This window comes from Homalodisca vitripennis, unplaced genomic scaffold (genome assembly GCF_021130785.1).
Source record: "Homalodisca vitripennis isolate AUS2020 unplaced genomic scaffold, UT_GWSS_2.1 ScUCBcl_8322;HRSCAF=16388, whole genome shotgun sequence".
NCBI lineage: Eukaryota > Metazoa > Arthropoda > Insecta > Hemiptera > Cicadellidae > Homalodisca > Homalodisca vitripennis.
In genome coordinates this window covers 2,014-18,657 of record NW_025784430.1, presented here as the reverse complement: position 1 = coordinate 18,657, position 16,644 = coordinate 2,014, and the positions used below count along the sequence as shown (strand labels likewise).

The 16,644-nt window shown below is 32.1% G+C and overlaps 1 long non-coding RNA gene across 1 annotated transcript; it reads right to left on the bottom strand.

The window, feature by feature from the left end:
- Nucleotides 1–12,772: 12,772 nt before the first annotated feature.
- LOC124374411 lies at nucleotides 12,773–16,340 on the bottom strand. Its single transcript, XR_006923555.1, has 3 exons — nucleotides 16,259–16,340; nucleotides 15,860–16,117; nucleotides 12,773–13,049 (listed from the first exon to the last, which is right to left on the bottom strand). It is a non-coding gene; the product is annotated as an uncharacterized LOC124374411 (long non-coding RNA).
- Nucleotides 16,341–16,644: the final 304 nt, after the last annotated feature.

The following is a 16,644-nucleotide window of genomic DNA, read 5'->3' as shown; positions in this document are numbered from 1 at the left end:
TTAATAAAAAAGCTATTAAAATCATCAGCTGTTATTGGGATTTTTTCTTTGGCTTTTGTTAGGCACACGACCTGTTTCAGCGTTTTATAAACTTTCCATGCAGCCTTACATTTATTGTGTGACTCAAAAATAAACTTTTTCATTTGCTCTTTTTTTAAGCCAAAATAATTTCCTGCCTATACATTTTCTTAAGCCTACCATGAATTGCCATGCACTGAGGATTAGTCCTTCCTTTTTCATGACTTAAGTCTAGCAATAGCCTTATTTCCCTTAGCAGAGTGAGATGTACCAGTTCAACTTTAAGCTTTTTGACTTATATCTAGGCCTACTATGGTTGACAAGACTTTTCTTTTTTAGAGGGCATGAATTCATTCAAACAATCAGATAAAACTTGCAGAAAAGTTTGAAAAGCTAACTCAACATTAGTTACTGTTAAAAAGATGCTATCCCAGGTTACAGATCTTAACCTATGCTTAAGTCTATCTAGACAAGGTTTGCTCAACGGCCTATGTGTTTTCAAATGTAACCGTGACTATTTTGAAAATATTCAGAAGATGAGGTTAGGTGTTGCATATTATAATTTAAAAGTAATGCACAATGGTCCAGAAAGATGAGGTTTGGATAATTTCACAGGTAAGCATTGAGGGGTGTAGGTTTAGTGATAAAATTATCAAGACAGGAGGCAAGGCGGGTGGGCTGGAAATTTAAACAGACAAAATCAAGAGATCGTAGAATATTTACAAAGTTTTGCACTTTAGGGTCGTCACTTTTTGGATCCATGTTTATATCGCCCGCAATTATCATCTTGAAATTTCTGTATTTATTTACAAAGTCAATAAGATTAGCCAGCTTCTCTGTAAAGATGTCGACTGACGAATCAGGTGTACGATTATACAGACACAGTCAGTAAGCGCAAAGTAGGAAAAACTATCACAGCGACTTCAAATTGCTTAATTTCACACAGGCAATGGATGTCAACCAAACTTCAAACGCATGTAAAAAAGATAAGTGTTTTTTCACAAAGAAGCCACTCCGCCAAATGAAGTAGGCCTACAATAACGAGCAGCTAGTAGAAAACCTGCTGGTTGATAAAGCAATATTTCATCGTCCACACACCAGTGTTTCGTTAATGCAAAGTATGTCACAATTGACATCCTCAAGGAAAAACATCCAACTCGTTAACTTTATTTTTTAATTGACTGAGTGTTTATGTGCACAAAATTTACATCCAATTTCCGAACCAGATATAGATTGAGAAGGAATTGGATCACTCACCCTAACTGCAAACTTTGGTAGGCCTAAGTTACCAAACTCACACCATGGTTTGATTCCAAAAAAGACTCACTAGGAACATTATGAGAATTATTCTTCTGATTATATCGAAAACGAGCCACATAAGTCCCAACTGGCCAGAAATCTGCATCATACACTTTTTCCCAGAGGGTAACGGGAAACACTAACCTTAAAAGAACTATAACCAGGGTACCTGTTCTTAAGTTTCGTAACTCCATAGTTACCGTTAGCACCTTCATTAATATATCTTTTCACGGCCATACAGTCAACATCCTCATCAAACCTGGATACAAACAGAAACCTACTCTTCTCGACAACTTTGAGTTTGGTCATTACTTGTTGCACGTCCCGTAATAAAATCAGCGCGATTTCGGTTTTGCAGTTTATTGAAACCAAATATTTACACCACGCTTTCTTTTGGCTTGAACTACTTTGAAATCTGTACGATCGGATTCAACTTTACTCATCTTCGTAACTGTCCCTGGTTCTGAATAGTGAACGTTTACCCCAAACAACAGTGGAATAGGAATTGGCGACTGGAACAGAACTGCCTTGCTTAGAGTTGGGAGACTGAGTATTGTCATGAAAGCCTTACAGTTGTTTGCCCATTAACACGACCAATTGGATCTTCTGCAGGCTTAGAAACTTTTTCCTTCCTCTTTGGAATAGTTATTTCCCTCAAAAAGCTGTTTGACGGTACAGAATTTCGTCTGCTTATGCATGAAGAGTTGTCAGAGTTAACCCACTGGAGTCAAATCAAAGTCATCATCAATAACCTCACTAATGTTAGTTTCACCATCAGTCCTATTCGAATTATTTACCGAATATAATGAGCTTGTATTTTTAGGAGATGATTTTAAAGCACTAGAATAAGAGGTCCGACTACTATTACTAGTTAAGATATTGCTAATCACTTTCTGAATGATCGGTCAGAATTGAGGTTAGTCTAGCGTTCTCGGCCAACAGATCGGTAACCTGTTTACGAAGATCCTTTTGATTCTGAGTTATATATCAAAAATCTGGTCTGTTAGAATTCTAATATGCACCGAACACTCACCACACGAGCTGCTATTAGAACTCATTTAAATCATCCACTGCATCGATCGGCTTACTCACTGATACACGTTTCTCCAACTGCTGCTGCGTACACTCACTGCATTGAAAGTTCGACTTTTCACCTTTGGAGAAAGAGTAATCCTTCTTAGATTTACCCGCACAATCAAAATGAAACCAATTTTTACAATTACCGGTACACATAACTCCTCCAGAGCTATTAGTCACTTTTCTTGGACATCCACCACAAACCGGGTTCTTACTAGCAGGCGCCATTTTCTTTTTTTCCATTTTCAAAAGTGCAGGAAATGAATTTGATCAACATAAACAAATATAAAAAATAAAATTTACATAAAGAAAAATAGTCACTATTGGTTTAAGTTGCAACAAAATTATTTTATTAATTTAAAAAACAGATTATGCATTATATTAACTGTTTACTTTATTTAAAATAATAAAACTAAAGCTAGAAAACTTAATTCAAATTCAAACATCATTTTGTGACAAACATTAGGAACCACAATGTAGTGATTTTTGTAACCTAAAAATGTAGTTCTTCCTATAGAATAAAACTTCTTTTATATTAATGTCTTCTTCTTTGTGAATGCCTTTAAATAATAGTAGTTAACATACATTCATTATTCCTTGGAAAAATAACACATCAAATATATACATAAAATGAAACCTCGTTTTAAAAAATTGGTTCCACTCTTATTAAACTAACAGGGTATTACTTACAAGTACACTATTAACACAAAAAAACTATAGTTGGTATAGCCTTCACAATTTATAAAGAGACTAATTGACCACAAAACATTACTGAAGCCAATAATTGGATTTTGAAAACACTACTTACTAAATGCATAAACTATTAAGTGAACCAAAATCAAATAGACTGGAATAGGAACTGAATTACACTTTACACAATATAACTCGAAGTTCATGTCATTAAATTTACATTTGGTATCATATAATTCATATTTAAAGCTTTACTTTAATCTAGACTACAGAATTGGTGCATACTTATCCAGAGTAGGTGGATTCTAAACTTAAGCGTTCCTTAACAAGATTAATTGTTAATGCAAGTTGGGTTAGGTAAGGAACTAAATTAATGACAAATTGGCAACTTAGCTACTCAAACAAATTTTACGACTGCCACAACAAAACTATAAATTCCCATTCAACTATAGAAGCTCAAACGTTCATTTCTCCTCACAAGAATAAGTTGTAGATGCTGTTTTTACTATCATTCCAAAGATCGCAAATATTAAATAAATGTTATCTTTAAATTTTGACATTGGCAAGAAAATGGGATATTACAGTATTTGAAATTTGGAGAGATTTTAACAAGGCAATCTATATAATGTTTACTTAGATGAAGACAAAACATAAAATCAACATTGGACAAAATTTGAAATTGTGATTTAACAATTCTTAAAAAGAAAAAAAAATAGATATTCGCTAGATCTATTTTGGGTTTGAAACAAGTTTAAATGCAACTGGACTTTTTTTATTTAATTACACAGCATTTGCCATTTATATTGTATTCTTATTTCAAATATTACAACATTTTAAACAAACATATACTCAATGATTTATAGGTATTTGAGTAAAACATGTTTTTAACAACACAGTTTGATATATCAGATTCATCTATATCACAGAATATAATACATTTAAAATGTAAATAATCAGAACTAAATCGCTATTTATGTCTGCTATAGCCGCATACTGTAACAGAAAAATCTACAAGGACTAGTATTAAAATGTGTTCAATTATTTCAACTGAAGCCATTCTAGTTCTAAAAGTAGCTATGCTAGTACAGCTATACTTTCAGATGATGTCTTGAAACATAAATAAATAGGAAAAGTCATGTAACAAAACTACAGCCTTAGGAAGACCAAATTTAGTAAGTGGATATAGATTTCAATGCAAGAAGGAACTATCAAAACATCATCCATAATTATTATTAATATTGAACAACCCTAGATCTGTACAATGTTCAAAATGGTGATCCCATTTTCAGCACTTTACAAGTTTCTTTTAATCACCACACCTACAAGATTTTGCTGTAAGCGTACATTGTTGAATACAGTATTTCTCAGAAAGTTTAGATCACTATTATGGTAAGTAAAATCATAAATAAGTAATCTTAAGTAGTTATATTTAGGGTGAATGGTTCAAGATTCAAGATTCAAAAATTCTTTATTCGTACATAGTACAGCGTGTAACATGAATAGTGTCAATAAGTTTTTTACAATATACTAATTAATCTATATGTCATTTAAAATTAAAATTATACAATGTAATAAGAAATAAACAATCCAGAAGCTTATATACATGAAATACTAAAATTACATACCAGGCATTCCCAATCTACTACCTTCCCTCCCAAAACTCATCAAGGGAGTACAGAGCCAGATTTATCAAATATATTTTTAACTCTTTTTTCATTTTAATAAAATTTTGTTCATTTATTATTTTTGTTGGTAGTTTTGTTAAAAATTTATGGCCCATAAAATCAGTTCTTTTTTTGAAAAATTCTAGTTTGTGCTGAGGGACATTTCTTTTAAATCTAGTATTATAATGATGTAAAATTTTTGTAGGTTTTGCATTTCTCTCATTTTGTTTTATATATATCACTGTCTCATATATGTATAGACTGTAAACAGTTAAAATTTTGTGTTCTGAAAACAAATTTTTGACAGATTCTGTTTTTTTTAGTCTAAACATTGCTCTAAGAGCTCTCTCTTTTGTTGGCGTAAAATTTTGTCTAAATTTTTCTTTGTCGTTGCACCATATATACTAATTCCATAGGCTAAGTGTGAATGTACTAGTGAGAAATATATAGTCCGCAATGTCTGTATACTACAAATCTGCGACATCTGTCGGAGTGCATAGATACCAGAAGACATTTTATAAATTACGTGCTCAGTGTGTTTGTTCCATGACAGATTCTCGTCAATTATGAGTCCTAAAAATTTTGTGTGCTCAACTTGGGATATATCATTATTATTTAAATTAATATCAAATTTGGGTGTTTATTCTTGATTGTTGAGTGGAAAAACGAAATGAAATTTGATTTAGTTGAATTTAAGAGTAATTGTTTGTTATCTAAATATTGTTTAACTAAATTTAGACTAATGTGAGAAGATATTTTCTATATCTTCTTCTGAATTACCTGATATGGTGATGTTGGTATCATCTGCAAACAAACAAATGCCACAGTCCCGCGGAACCACCTTAGGTAGTCCATTAATGTAACAGAGGAAAAGTAATGGGCCCAAAATGGATCCTTGAGGGACTCCGTATTTAATGGTTTCTATTTCAGACTTATATTTTCTTATAATGTGGACACCTGCTCGGTTTTAATTTAGATGATGTGTGTTCTATTTCCACGTATTGTTTCCTCTCTGTTAAATATGATTCAAACCATAATAATTCTCTATTTTGAATACCTAGATTGTTAAGAGAGATTAGAAGTTCTTGGTGTGAGACGCTATCAAATGCCCGTGTGAGATCCAAGAAAATTCCAATTACCTTTTCACCCCTATCCACCGAGTTGATTATTGACTGAATAAAGTCAATGCCAGCGGTAGTAGTGGACTTTCCCGATCTAAAGCCATGTTGTTGCTTATCTAATAATTTATTGTTTTCTAAATAATTCACTAATTGAATATAAACTACTTTTTCAAATATTTTAGAAAACACAGGAAGAAGAGACACTGGCCTGTAACATGAGGGGTCATTTGGGTTACCTTTTTTGAAAATTGGGATTAATCTGGCAATCTTTAGTTGATTCGGAAAATAGCTTGAAATTAGAGATGAATTTATTAAGTGGACTAATGGCTGTAAAATGAATGGAAGAGATTGTTTTATTAGTTGTATAGTAACCTCATCATTTCCAGATGATGGTTTATTTTCAAAAGACATGACAATTTTTTTTAAATGAGTTTCTGAAATCTGATTAAATCTAAATCTATTATTTGTCGTATGAGCATGTGGAAAATTTAGTTGTTTTTCATTTCTAGAAGGTAAATTGGGTAATACTGTTTTATCAACTACGTTTACAAAAAACTTATTAAATATATTTCCAACCTGTATTGGATCACTTACAACTTCCTTGTTTATATCTCTAAAAACTGTAATATTTTTTTACAAACTGGTTTTTTATTTATTTCTGTTTTAATTAATTGCCATGTTGATTTTGAAATGTTGCAAGAATTATTAATCTTTTGATCAAAGTATTGCTTTTTTTCAATATATATAGCATTTTTCAATTCCTTTTTCATTTCTTTAACTTTTTGATTTTAATTTTATATCCTTAAGTATCCTACAGTTTTTTTCTAAGTCTATCAATTTACACTGCTTGTATTTAATTTCATCAGTTATCCATTTACTTTTGTGATTTTCTTTTTTGGTGACTATCAATTTAGGAAAATGTACTTCAAAATTATAACTAAAAATAGAATAAAACACATCATATTTTCATACGCACTGGTGCTTGGTAGACATCCGACCATGCCGTATTTGCTAGGCTGCTTAAGAATGACTTAATATTACTCTGTGTAAATTTTCTAATATATTTATTCATTAGACTGTTCTGCCTTTCACCAAGATCTAAAATTTCAATTATCTGTGCATCATGGTCGGAAATGTGTGTTATGATGCCAGAGACCTCTAGTTTTATTAGAAGGTAGATTTGTAATAATATTGTCAATTGCTGTTTGTGATTCTAAAGTGACCCTGGTTGGAAAAATCTATTTTGTAATGTAAGTTAAACGATTTTAAAATACTATTGAATTTGTTGTAAACAGTATCCTTATTCAAAACATTAATGTTGAAATCTCCTACTAATACAATATTTTTGAATTTACTACACAAGATATTACACAAAACCTCCAACTTAGACAAAAAAGGATCAATGTAGCAATATTTAGGACTTCTGTAGAGACAGGCCAACACAAAAGAGTATGTGCCAACATGCACCTCCGTAAGACAACAATTCAAACTCTTTCTCAGTCAGCAGTGATTGTATAGAGGGAATTAAAAATGTATTGCATTTAATATAATTTCTAGCTAAAATCAGGGTACCTCCTCCAATAGAGGTAGCTCTAGAAAAATGTGAAATTTTGTTATAATTTGTAATATTTAAAACTTCAAGTTCTGAATATGTCATTTTGTGTTCTGTTAGGGCAATTATATCTGGTTGAATTTCATCTGCTATTACTTTTAATAGATTGATTCGTGATGGCAAATGGTGTACATTTTGGTGAAAAATAGAGAATTGCTTCTCCCACGTCCCAGAGGTACACTTGGACAACCCCAGTGCTAAGTCAGACCTGCCTCCACATTGTGCTCTGCTAAAAAAAATTTTCTCCATAATCAGAGCACTCAAGAAATTCATTTAGCACCACTTCACTAGACTCATCCGATGCGTCGTTATCCCGATTGTGTAGTGTGTCTGTGGTCTGTCCAATTCGTGGACCGCTGGCCTGCTGGGTTGGTGGGTTGATGATCTGCCCATCCACTGCTTCACTGGACTGTCTGGTCGGTAAACCACTGGCCTGCTGGGTTGGTGGGTTGATGGTCTGCCCATCCACTGTGTCTCTGGACTGTATGGTCGGTAAACCACTGGCCTGCTGGGTTAGTGGGTTGATGGTCTGCCCATCCACTGCATTACTGGACTGTCTGGTCGGTAAACCACTGGCCTGCTGGGTTGGTGGGTTGATGGTCTGCCCACCTGCTGTGTGATCATCGGTTAGTGGGCCACTGTCTCGCATGGCTGGTGAGTTGTTGGTCCATCCAGCTGTTGAGTCATCAGACTGTCCGACCACAGAAGTGATGTCTTCAACTCTGTCAGGAATTGAGTCCTTGTGTATTTTCAACTGTAGGCAACCCCGGGAAGACTGTGAGATCTTGTAGCCAATTATACTCGTGCGATGCCCTAGTCACCAAAGTAACCGGATCTTTCCAAGCAGAGACGGACTCAAGTACTGCACATGTAGGAGCTTGTTTGCACTCAACAGTTGTATTTCCAGTTTCACTGGAGATTTCAGCTGGAGTTGTGTAAGTGGCAGCTCTGTTCTGATACTGCATTGAGATGAAATGTTGCAGGGATTTGATGAACTCTGAGTGTGAATATCCATTGAACAAGATTCTTTCAGCAGTAGGTTGTTCAAAGGTGACAATCTTTACATTTGCTCCAGTGTTCAGTTGGAAGTTTACTATTTTTGCTGCAAAATCCTCAACTGATATTTTGTCTCGGACGCATCCCATGGGGGAGCAGATCAGTTCCTTGAGATTTCTTTTTTTAAAATCCTCTTGGAGTTGTGCAAAAGCTTGAGCATAATCGTAAGATGTTGGCTTTGTATCATATTTCGGCTTTGTTACGAGGCCGTAAACCGTAGCTGAACCATCAGGTACTTGACATGTCAGGTGGCTGTTCACAAAATCAGAATGGGAAGGCCTTCCAAAATGTCTTTTAAAAATGACTGCAACGCCTGCAGTCATATTTTCGAGAATTGCTCACATCAGCTGAAATACAGTGAGAGAAGGCAGTGGTTTTGCATTTCCCGAATTGTTTGATTTCGTCCTCCATATTTTTATCTAGAATTGTGATGTGCTTTGTTTCCGGAATTGAGTATATTGCAGTTGAGTTTATCGCAGTTGAGCTTGTGTTAGTCCTTGAGATTAATTTGTTTATTTTATAACTTAAAAACTTTTTTTGCCTAAATAACTGAGATGTATTCCTGATGCATCATAACCACAGTTTGATAATCCTGTCAAATCCAGAAAATAGACGCCAGGAATTGAATGGGATAGCTCATGGATATATAGATTAGCTCTCATTATATCTTCGTTGATTTGATTTGGTGTTGAAGAGCCAAGTCACGTCTGAATGGTATCGTTCCAAATTAGGATTTTAACAAGGCTTGAGAGCCATTACTGCAGGTCTTAGGTTTTTTCAAAAATGTATTAATTTGTCCATTATAAATGTCATTGGCCCCTGCAATTAGTGTTACAAAGTTGTTTCTGTTTTTTTACTAAGTCACTAGCACCACTCATCACTCTATCCAGGTTGGCTCCCGGTATTAACACAACTTTTCACACTAAACAGTTGAGTTTATTTTTTTTAAATGATAGTCCAAATGTCTGCCATGACTGTCGCTCAAAATTGTCAAGGTTGCAAACTCCCCTGCTTGTATATTTTTCCCAATCACTAAATTTTATGTTGCTTTCAGATTCATTTTATGCTATTCTTGCTATTTTTCTATATTTTGATATTAACTGATTTTTTTCTTAATAAGGCATCCTGTAGACATTTTATTCTATCATACATATCCAAATTAATTTTAGTGATCTTTTTTTCCTTTTTTTCCTGATTAGTCTGAGAGCTGTTGTTAACTAGAACTTTTGGAAAGGTGTTATTTTTTAGGCAATTGAAAATTTGGCAATTGTACTCTGCAGATGAAGCACTTTCCACGTCCGCTGATTTTTCACTTAACTGCTTCTCCAGTAATATTATTTTTTCCAAGTAAGACTTCATTTTTACCCTTTTCATTCTTGATTTTATCCTCCAGAATCTTGGTTTATTTTGTTCCATTTATTTCAATTACTTGTTTCATCTCACTCTGATTACTCCTGTGGCAACATAAACTTACTGTCTGTACTTTGACTACTTTCTGTGACAGTGAGATTATTAGATTCCATTTTAAGTTTCTCCAATGTTATATCCTTTGTTTTTAAATCTTTTAATAAGCACTTGTTTGTTGAGATCTGTTTTTGCATGTAGAGATTTTTCAAGTTTTAGTGCGGCTTCTAGTTTTTTTAAACATTTTATTAACTATGTTTTCCTGTTGCTTTCCCTTCTTCATATTCTAAACATAAGTTATTTCTTATTTCTAACTTCTTTTCTTCAATTTATTATCCTTGAATTTTATTTCCAATATTTTTTCTCTCAATTCAGAGTCTTTATCTTCTAAAATTAGTTTATTCATCTCTTCAATTTTTTTGATTTTAATCTTCACACCTCACTCGGTGTGCAAGTTATTCATTAGCATTTTCAAATCGTGTAGCTCTTTCTTTTTTTCTTCATTTTCTTTTCAGTAACGCATTGCCAACCTCTGCTGCAAATCGTCCAAAGATGTTTCAAGATCTAATTTCTCATCATTTTCAAGAGCAGATATTTTTACTTGGAGTTTTTCAAGGTCATCCGAACTCTCTTGACCGCTACACGGGTGACACTTCCAGCCTGCATTGCTTTCTTTTGATAGTTTACGAAAGACTTCATCTGTCATGTCAATACATTTGACATGATACCACATACTACATGGCCCATTACAGTGAACTGCTGATGAACGAACTCCTTTTTTACAAATACCACAAGGATAATTGTTTTTTCTTCTTCATATTTTAATTGATTTTTATTTATTATTGTTAGCTAGAATCAAGTTTTTACATAGCTGAAACATTAATGAAATAGTTTATGTAGTTATGGAAAGAAAGCTTTATTCTCTTTCTCCTTTTGTATTTATATTTTCAGTTTATTATATTGTAGTAGGATGTTAATGATCCAGAATGTAAACAAAAACAATGTAAACATAGCAGACAGTGTCCATGCAGTAGACAACCTGAGATAACACCAGCTGGCTATCGGCTGATTTTGACCTTGACCTGTTTGTGCAAGGTGCTGTCAGTTGGTTAATGTCTAGGTTAGCTGCTTGGTTGAAATAAAACTTCCTGTCACTACACAAGTCAAATGCAGTGTACAACTTCCTGTCAGTTACTATTTTTTAGAACCAATTATTTTGCAAATCTTTATAAAGAGTTTCAAAAATTACTTGTAAAGCATATAATACAACTATTCCAATAAAATTCATAGATGTTAACAGTCACAAAAATGTTAAAAATCACTGATCATTCCTTTAACAAAAACATGTGGTTTCATCTCCAAAATGAGTAAGTAATTTATTTACTAGTTTTTATTTCAAAGTAGGTTATTAGAAATTGAAACCTAATGTCTCAATATTATCTTTATATTTGACTCTACAAATTTTGCTGCACTATATTTTGATTATTACTTTATTATAAGTGTAAAAATTAGAAATAACTGTCACCTTGCACCACACCACTGCACTCCCACCCAATTCAAACAATATAGTTTCCTGGTATTATATTATAATTTCAAACCATAATTTATTTTACGAGAGACTAATTTATATTTATTATGTAACTCAATAACTAGGTCAATATAATGAGGAATGACAAAATATAAATTAGTTTAGCAACATTATATAAAAGAGGAATTTTCTTTAAAATTATTTTATAAAACTTTTAAATGCAAAATATTGGAAGAAGTAAATTAAAAAGTATTATTTTGGACCAAAAGACAAGTCCTAATATTTAAAAAAATGTATATAGTAAATTAGTTACTATTGAAACATTTTAAATTTTTGCAATGCTAAGTTTTTTATTTTTCATTGGCAATAAAAATAAAAATATCTGAGAAAACAAAATCTGCTTTTCTAAAATATTTGAAATTGATTTTCAAATAAAGCAGTCAGTATAATATTATTTATTTTTCAATGTTATTTTTCTCGTAACTATGGTGTAGGTATGAGCTGTTTGAATATAAAATTTGTATTAATAGTACAAATTTTAATCCTGGATGTAAATATCAACATTTTCAGTTACTAGCTTAATTTTTCTTTATGGGATTGCACTAAAAATACCTCATCAATGTTTTTAAGTGTCAATAGATACTGTAACTTGTAAGCATTTGTTAGGTTTCAGCAGATCCCGGTACCATATGCCATCAACATGTACAAGTCTAGGGAAAAAATATCCACCTGGTGTAGATTAACTGCAGTCATCATTTTTACTAGCTATCATACGCTAACTCATTGGAGTAATTCAACAATAGTTCAAGAATATAAACTTTAGAAATATTTTTAAGATTTTAGTTTTCCAGTTAAACAGAAATAAAAATAATACGTGATGTATTTTTTATTGAAGATAGCATTGTAGGATATTTTCGAGGGAATTTGTGCGATGAAGAAATATTATCTGTCATTTTAATGTATCCGTGTGAAAAAATACTGAAGCAATGAATAAAAATAGGAGATAAAGGTTCATTTTTCACCTTCATTTTAAAAAGTAACAAATATTCATTACTAAAATCACATTAGGTTTAGCTTTAAATGTATTCAATGGTTTTTTTGTTATAGATAAATGTCATAGCTGCAAAATCTTACAGCTTTAGCATTGGCATCCGTTACTGGCTATTGACTTGGTAGGCCTTTTTACAGCACAAGTAAGGACTATACAGTCCAGCTTTGAGCGATCTCATAGACCCTTAATGTAAGTTCCTTTTACAGAGGTTTACAGTACTATTGAAAGTGCCGTAAAAAATCAAACAGATTCTGACAGATTTTCAATCATTTATAGCTTGAAAATAATACTGGGTTTTGTACTTTTCACTATGAAATAGCTATATTGAATAATAAATTAAATACTCAAACTGTAAAGATTAATACATTCTAGTGGGAAAAAAGTATTATTGTAAGAAGACACTATGGAAAAGGCGATCTCAAGGTCGTAGCACAATGGTGTTTCAATCACTTTCATCCGAGATGTACATCACTTTGCTTGGCTTTGCTCTTGAAGACGTTCTTTGGACAGCTAGGGCTTCTTTAATGTTCTAGAAAAATAAAATAATACATAAAACTCATTGATAAATATATTTTTTAGGAATCATTCATAGTTTAAAAAAATAGTATTCTTTTTCGAAAGTGTTTACAGTTTAGACTGTACTGAATTTTATTGCTACTAAACATGTTTATTTAGACTTCAACGAATACAAAACTGACTTTCGCCTCTACAAATTATTCTGAAAACATAGCAGTTGTTCACTGTTTCCAACTTCAGTTTCAGCTGCTATCAAATCAGCTAACTTGGATTTTCACCAGCTTCTCAGTTTCGCTTATTTTTTAAATGGGGAGATTACCGTGTCGTATTTATTTGTCCTGATAATATAGCACACCTAAGCTATTCACTAAACGGAATAATAAACGTATCATCATCGATATCGTTAGTACCAATAATGTTAAAAGACTTTTATTAGAATCAAAATAAATTCATATTTAAAATAATGTAATTATATTTAACAATTTAACATATCAGTAACATTAGGAAATAATATCTGAAAGGGTGAACGTTCAAAGGAATCTTGGCAAACCACCATGTGCCCTATCAGAATAAATTTATAACAAATTAAAAAAATAAAAAAATTCTTTTAAAATACTAAATAATACTAGTTAATACAAGTAATTATTATATTTTACAGATTTTTATCATATTAGCCGGAAAACGGTAGATACAAGACTACAAAGCCTAGGAAAGGACTTGTTGACAAGGCAGTGAACAATAATATTGTTAACAACTAAAAGAAGATATTTTAACCGAATCACAGAAACTACAAGATGATTGATAAATACATAATGTAATGTCCACTACATTACACCTACAAGGACAGGAAATTTAATAAATTGACAAATAAAATATAATGTAACTAGACGCTAAAATCAGAACGATTTTATTAATCAAAATGGGGTATATAATTCAATAAGGTATATTTTGTTCTATTAACTTTAATTTGTTTGAAAATAAAACCTCGACTATTAGCAGGATTAAATCAGTACTTGTACAACAATTAGAATCATAATGATGGAGATTTAAAAATTCATGATTAATTTTCAATCCAATTAACATCAAATGACAGATAAATTGGGGCTAATATCTCTTTCTACATTGACCCAAATTTTATGTACAAGAAAGGGCATCTGAAAAAGTGGGACACTATCCATATCATTTTAAAAACTGACACACATCAAATGACACTACCAACTTGAACCAATATTTAAATTTGATCCACACTAACAATTATAATATTACATAAACTATGATTATATTAATAGTTTCATCACCAATTATTAATATAATCAGTTTATAAAAATGTCGCAAATCATTGCGTTCCAATTTATTTGTATTGTGACTTTCAACTTTAAATTTGATAAAATCTTTGTGCCTTTGAATAATTATGAATTTAAGATACTCCAATATCAGTTCAGATACATTTTTTTATACACTAACTGTGACTGAATATATTGCTTTAACCCCATTGCGGATTGTATTGTTTTGGCGCGCGGGCACCAATTAATTTACGGTCAGCGGCCGAACGAACAGCAATGGTGCGCCACATCGTATTGCTCACGATGTATACTCACACATTGTATACTCACTTCATATCTACATTCAACTGGATTTCGGTTTATAAAAGTATCTCCATCTATATTCTTAAAAATAAAAATAATTAAATACAATATATTGTTTATGAACTATTGTAATAAATATCGATCCAGTTCAGACGATCGTAAGTTTTCCAATTTCGATCAGCTCATATTATGACACGCAAATTATACCATAAAATGCGATACTAGTTACTATTATAATAACAGTTGAAGAATACAAACCATCAGAAGCGCTAAAAAGCAGAGAGTAAACATATGAATGATTTTTCAACTTTGACATACAACTGTGATCTGTAGGATATTTATAAAACTTTTGAAAACTCTGAACGTAGACCGTTGTTAAACACTCTTATTTGACAAGTAAAGACAATCGCCCAATCTATCAGACATTAATAGAACTATTTGGAGGGAAAGTTAAAAAGCAGACCGCTTTTGCGACCTGAGCTCATCATCGACCTGAGCGTGCCGTTAGGCCCGGCCGCTGTGTGACGAGCACAGCTCGTCAGTGATCCGCAATGGGTTAAATGGTTATCTCTTTAAATTCATACCAATTGAAATGTTCAAAAAACACGCAATAATCATCAAAAAGCTATTACTTCAGTGAAATTAACTACTTTTACTTATTTATTTTTTATTTACTTATTTTTTATTTACTTTTTAGTTAAGTAGTTTAAATGGTGAAATATTCATGTAAACACTACAAGATCTGCAACAATTACTGAATTTACTTAAACTTCAACGTTTTAAAACTAAAAAGAAAACTGTTTTTTGTTTAGTATTGTTTGTGAAACAAATAATTTTAAATCATAATTAATGTCAACATAAAAGCCTGAAAACATTTTAAATAACCAAGATTGTAGTTTACAACAAAGAATTTGCATAGAATTCAGATACTTAACACAAGAACTTTAATGAAAAATTTAACCCAACAATAAAGTAATAGAAAATAATAATAACAATCAAATTAAAAATTCAACTAATATCATTTATAAAACATAAAAAGATCAGAGAACCTATGGTTACTTATTATGATTTCTAATTAAAAAATTTTTCCAGAAATTTGTCTTGTCAACACCTTCTACAAAAATGTATCAATCAACAACAACATCAATCCCACAGTTCACACAAAAACTTTAATTTTTCAGTTAATTTATATTAAAATTAAAGAATTAACAATTATTAAAACAACAGTTTAACTCACCCCAGAAGTGTTGGCTCCTCTTGCCCCCCTGCCACCTCGACTGCCACGCCCCCGCGCAGGAGAGTTGCTGCTCCCTCTACTGCCTCGACCACGACCTACGCGCAGCTCCCCGCCCTCCTCGGCTAGTGGGACGGCAATGTTGTTTTTTGGGACATTACCGTTCGTAGCAGGACCATCCGAGTCCGAATCCGACACAATTGCTGCCTCAGCATTACCATTGGTAGCGTTCCTATTTCTGTTGTCAAGCACTGTTTCTGCCTGGAATAACAAAGGCAAATTTTTCTGTTAAAGGCATTTTATTTTAAAAATAATTGTTTAAAATTAATGTATAATTAATTTACTCAAATAGTGATTCTTAATATAACGTAAACAAGATATTAGTTTTCAATCTTTACTTACATCTCTTGTTTCTTTCCTCAGATCTGTTCAGACGATATAGTCTGAAGTTTTCAATTTCTTCTGTCACTGTGTCTTCATCCGCCACAATCTTTTTGTCTTGTATGTATTTTTATCGTTTTCTTAATTTGATAGCTGTAAAAATTATTTAACAATGAATACAAATACAGTATTTTAATATGTTTTAACCAGTACTTATAATCCATATTAAAAAACAAACTAGCCAAATGTTATGGTTTATCGACTTTGGCAATAAATCAATAAAATTGTATGTTAAGCGTATCACACTGAATTGAACATATTACTTATGACTTATATTATGTTTTATTTTTAGTGATTACATAAGATTGCAACTCTTACAAAAATCTAGTTCCCACAAGGAGTTATCA